The following is a 6,042-nucleotide window of genomic DNA, read 5'->3' on the forward strand; positions in this document are numbered from 1 at the left end:
CTTGTCTAAAAAAGACTTCCGACCCCTTTTGTTGGCAGTGGATTTGCCACAGTCTAGAATAAATTTATCGCCTACCACCTAGAGTATGCCTCTGTTACACATATTGTTTTGGTTGTTGTTTATTGCCAAATTTTTTTCTCCTTCCTGCATACTGATAAGTTCTTTGATTATGAATTCTCTCTCTTCTTCTTCTTCATTCAACCCTTCCACAACAAGAGAAGAGTTCTCCATATTGGGAGAGTCTAAGGCATTCACCTCAGGTGACGCCTGGGTTGAGTTATTGCCCAATGTCTGGGCTCTGGTAGGAGTGTGCTCATATTCTACATTGAGATTGGTATTATTGTCTGCCACGTCTACCAGAGCATCGTTGTATACCTCCTCTACAAATTCTTCTGCTAGTTTACCCATTAAGTTATCGATGACGTTGCTTAATTCCCTCTAAATCTGATCCTCATGCCTACATTTGTAATTCTGTTATGACTTATTTGGCCTATTACCAGTTCATGGATCTGAGGGAGGAGGGGGGGGGTGCATGATTATTTTCCTCTTGAGGGTTAGCATTGATGATAAAGCCGTCAATATCGCTGTTAAATTGGATGTTAACTCTATTGCAGTAGTCTACAAGCTTGTCCTATTTTGGGGCTTGAGGTTTTTGTGTGCTAGGGTTTATCCTTTTGCAGAAGGATAATTTCTTAGAGATTGGGCCAAGATGCCACACTGGAGATAAAATATAATTGCCATCTACTATGTCTACAGATATATTTTTTAAATTCTTCATGCTATTATCTACTTCTATTAAAATTTTGATATTGGACTTTTCCGACCAATTCGCTTCTACTGCTATGAATTTGCCTAATTTATCCCCAATTTTTCTGATGATTTTGGCATGCATTAAATTAACAGGAACATTGCAAATTTCAATCCATTTAGAAGATGTTCTGGATTCAAATTTATTAGCATCGAATTTAGCATGCTAGTCGATGAATTTAAAATTTACTCCTTTGTATAAAATAAATTCCTCAAACAATAGCTTCATTTTCAACGATTTTTTATGGCATTCAATATATAGAAAATTATTAGCTAGGGTAGTGATACTTACCTATCTTTGGAATGTATCTTTCCACCATTTAGCAATCTCTGCAAGGGGTTGGCCCTTTCCACGCCATTTTGCAAAAAGCCCATACTCTTCACAATAATTCCTCAACTCCAGTGCATCACTGGGAGTGGAGATTTTGATGCAATCCAGGTTGGGTGTTACCGACTTTAGGGAATATTGATTCCTTCTTGACTTGGGGGCAAAAATATTCATAGAATTATAAGAACTCCGAATCATCGGAGCAGGTTCAGTGATTCTAAAGTCGTAGTGTTGTTGCTGCAAGGCCACTCCTCCAACTCCGGTAGGTTTTATAAAACCCTCTGCATGATTAAAGCATGGCTATGAATTGCGTAGGGGCCTTTGAAGGGATTGACACCGATTTTATGTAGCAGCCCTAATTCCCAAGGGGATTCAATTTGCCTTTGTAGCACAGTTTGGGATCCGAGATGTAATGGGGATCGCCCAAACTTTAGACAATTCCATCAAAACCCTTACTTCCCTTCTTTCAACTTTCATCGCTCGCTTGCTTTTCACCGTATGCCATGACTGATTCTATAGAGAGGAAGCCCTACTGGTTGTTGAGGGAAACCCTATATCATGTTTGTCGAAACCCCTGTTCAGGTGGAAATGTTGTTCGTCGAAATGCAAAGCCATTTTCCAAAAAAACTTAAAATTCTGTTGTTTGAATCAATACAATTTATTTATTTTTGATCGATAACATAGTGTATTAAATTGCTTAGAATAGAAAAGTATTACATCCAAGGAGCAGATAGACAATCTGCAATACCAAGGGGTCACGCCCCTATTACAAAAAAGAACCCAAGCATCATCCTACCAAGACCCATAGCCACAAAAAGGGTCGCATACATATACAAAAAAACCACACATCAACCCCGACCAACCCAACCTAGCAACGAAACCATCCCAAAGCTTCTTCTCTCAAGAAATTGGGAATACCCCTGCTAGGGTCGGCCTCTTGCGACGCGCTCCCTCCACCTGGCATCGTTCCAGGCCTGCTTCCACACAACGACCCATGCTCCACCACCTTCACCGATTTCTTTGGAAGCTGGTGCCGCACCAAAGGCCTCCCATTCTCATCCAGGGGGGGCTTAGACCGAATGGGAGTCACCTTCCCGTGGATCTTAACACGTTCAGTCGACCCCAATTGGCGAACAAAGTTCACGATCTCAGCCCAGCCATTTCTTGCGTCCTCCTCCTGCAAAGCGACCGACCGAGAAGCCAACCAGATGACAAGAGGCTGCAACCCCCCAATGGCTACTCCAATCCTCCTGCTCGGGCCTTCCGCCATCTTTAGCCCCACACCAATGACAGCTCGGGCCACCACACCCTGCAAACCTCCTGCCCATTTGGGTCTTAATACCAGAGAAGTAATCCGATGCACTTCCTTAGTCGACTTCCCCACTTGCAGGGCCAAAGAAGTAAAAAGTGACGAAATGTTGAGATTTGTTCGAGGTCGCCAATCCTGGTAAAGAAATTCCTCTCCCAACAGAAACCTAACTGCTCTCCAGAAAACGTCTCCATCCACTCTGAAGATGTTCGAAAGCCTGATCCTCGAGACCAACCCACGAAAAGCAGGCAATTGTCCATCCGATTCCAACGAAAAATTCTCTTCCATCCTAACTCACTGGTGCATAGAATGAAACCCTAAGCACTCCGCCAAACACCAAATTTTCACCACAAAATGCCAGGAATCAAAGCACAAGGGCCTTTAAAGTTGCCTCCATCTCATGTCATGAGAGCATCACACGCTTTGCAAAACTCAAAACATCATCACCGGTCACTCACCCTGCTTGCCTCCATCATCATCCAACACCTCAAGGCCACTTGCAACAAAATTGAAGAACACACACCACGAGAGACTTAAATTCCCACAGAACCAAGGTTACGAAAGGACAAATCAAATCAAGCTTGGGTTCACTTTTCCAAAAAAGCCATCTACTCAATATCATACTCAAGAAGACTACAATCTCTAAAGTCCTCAAACATACTAAACATATTTTCCAAGGAACCATTTGCTCCCACGCTGGAAAGTTTGTCAGCTTCCAAATTTGCTTCCCGAAGGACATGAGTTACCTTAAAATCTTCAAATTCGTTCAGCAGAAGTTGCATTCTACGCACCTGCTTGTCTAAAAACCACGCTTCCATTCGCCCTCGAGCTATCCCATTCACCACAACCTGAGAATCACCTTCCAAATGAAGTTTCTTGACTCCCAACTTCCCAACCATTAGGATTGCTTCCAACGCTGCTTGACATTCAACAACATTGTTCGATCCATCCACCAATCTTTTGGCCGCAATGGCCAGAATGTTTCCCCGATCATCGCGAGCAATCACCCCAACACCGGAGGTCCCTGGGTTGCCCCTCGACGCTCCGTCAAAATTGATCTTAGTCCACCCCTTCTCAAGCGGAGTCCACTCCGGGATTGAATTGCCCTTACTCTGAAGATTAGCCCTCAGTAGCCCATTAACAGGCCGAATCAATACAATTTATTATTTTATAAAGTTTGAGTCAATTTAATTAATTGAAAAGGTGGAATAGAGAAAATATGAGAGATTGTGATCAAAATAATTAACAATAAAATAGTTATAATTTATATCTATTAGTTTGAAATATTTTTTAATATAAAAATAAGAAACAATCTATAATAAAAATTAATGAATAGTTATTTAATTTTTTTTTATTTTACCTCTGTTTTTAATCCTAAGAATACTAATGTATTAATGCATTCAATTTATTTTATTATTTTAGCCAATGAGCATATAGAATTCTAAAAATTGAGCAATGATCTTATCATCTACATTAATTTTCTTTTTTAAATAATAATCAAAATCACATTTATCTTTCCTTTTATTGGTTCATGTTGGAATAATCAATATAATTTTTTCTTTTTTTGCAAAGTACACATCTAATCCAATGAATTTAATTCATTAGATCAAATTTCAAGTCTATCCATGTTTCCAATGACATGAGCACTACTATTATATACATCATAATAGTCATTTTCTATGTGACAAGGTAAGTTATTATGAAAATAATTTTTTGCCTTATAAATTTAACTTTAAATTTATTTTGTCTCTATCGATGATATTTTTAACGTCACTCAATTTCAATTTATTAGACAACTATATGGCAATAACCTAACACAATGCGTCTCTTGTTTACATGTTGAAACACTTCATATGAAATTACTTTGAATATTCATATTGAAATAGTATAAGAATTAGTGTTACAATTATAAATTATGTCGGATTTATGATTACAATTACATACATGGTTGGTTTCTGGTTATAATAATTACATAATTCTAAGCCTAATTATAACCCTATTTCTAAACCTAACCATAATTTTAACTAGATAACTCTGATTGTATTTGTATTGCTAACTATCCCATAAGAAATGATGTTGGTGAAAAATATAATGTATGTATTAAAAAGATCAAGATGGTCAAAGTGGGGGTGATTAAAACATGAAAATTTAACAAAACTTTATGGTGAATGACATAGATCTTGAAGATGAGGACATGACAAAAAAATCTTGGCAAAATTCATGTGAAGAAGAGTGATTACCACTAACCCAAAGTACTTGGATGGGGCTCATGTTCAAGAATACTATGCAAAGGATCAAAATAGGTATGAAGGCAACTTTTATAAATTTCAAGGAAAATGTGAGTAAAATTGGAAGAAAGATAATACAGTATAGTAAAATGATGATATTAATGAAAAAGATGATAAAGCATAAACAAACAATCATTGTGATCATGAAAATATAGATAGGCATTGTCATGTCCCTATTGTAGACAAGTGTTGGGGGTCAAGGTTGCAACTTGGTGCATAACCAAAGATTGTAGGCCAATGATTGAGAGTGTAGGATGCCATGTCCCAAGGTAGACAAAATGGTGGGAGATGGTTGATGCACAATAGTGACAACATGTGGAATGATAGGTGAATTTGTAAGGCTGTAAAGTTGATCTAAGAAGTGACATGCCAAGTTAAATTTGGGCCTTGGTGTCAATTTTGGCCTTGACCAATTAGTTTGATTGTATACAGGGAGCATATAAAGATAGGAATACTTTCTAATTGTAGACATCACATGTAATGTTATGTATTTGTTGGGCATTTTTGTCAAGAAATCTTTGGTTCTTTAATATAATTCTCACTCAAGGAGTGCACTGGAGCTTCAAATATTGTAGGAGAGTTCAATAAGTCATTGTGTGCATTGATGTAATTGTGGTGTATTACTATTATAATAATTGTCAAACAATCCCATTGCTATGTTCATTTGTGTAAAGTTCACAAATATTTAATGTTGTTGTTTGTAACTGGGTGAAGTTTATCATTGTTGTAGGGATCAAATCTAAACCATTGTGGAGTGCTATTGTTGTTAGTTAACCACTATTATTGATATAATTTGATGAAATTGTGTTTAGGTGATTCAGTAGATGTTGGTGTTTATATTGCAAATTTATTATTTCCATTAAATTTCTAGAAAGGGGACATTACAAACATGTAAATTCACAATGTTTGAAGTTTTATTCATATTAAAAATGTATTAGAACTAATGTTACCATAATTGTAACTCTAACTATAAATTGTCTCTATATTGCTAACTCTAATTCTAATCCCTAATCTTTATTGTGAACCTAATTCAACCCCAATTCAACCCTTCATCTTAACCCTGTTTCTAACCCAAACATTGAATCTAACTTAAATTTTAACACAAACTCTAACTCTAATTCTAACCCTAGCTTTAATCTTAATTCTAACCATAATCCTAATGCTAATTGTAAAACTAACCATAACTCTAATTCTAACTACAACTCTTACTTTAACCCATTTCTAATATTAACACTAATTCTAATCCTAATCCTAATCCTTATATCAATGCTTAATAATTGAATTAATTATTAGTACAATTGTTAATTGTT

Source organism: Cryptomeria japonica, chromosome 5 (assembly GCF_030272615.1).
Source record: "Cryptomeria japonica chromosome 5, Sugi_1.0, whole genome shotgun sequence".
Lineage (NCBI taxonomy): Eukaryota > Viridiplantae > Streptophyta > Pinopsida > Cupressales > Cupressaceae > Cryptomeria > Cryptomeria japonica.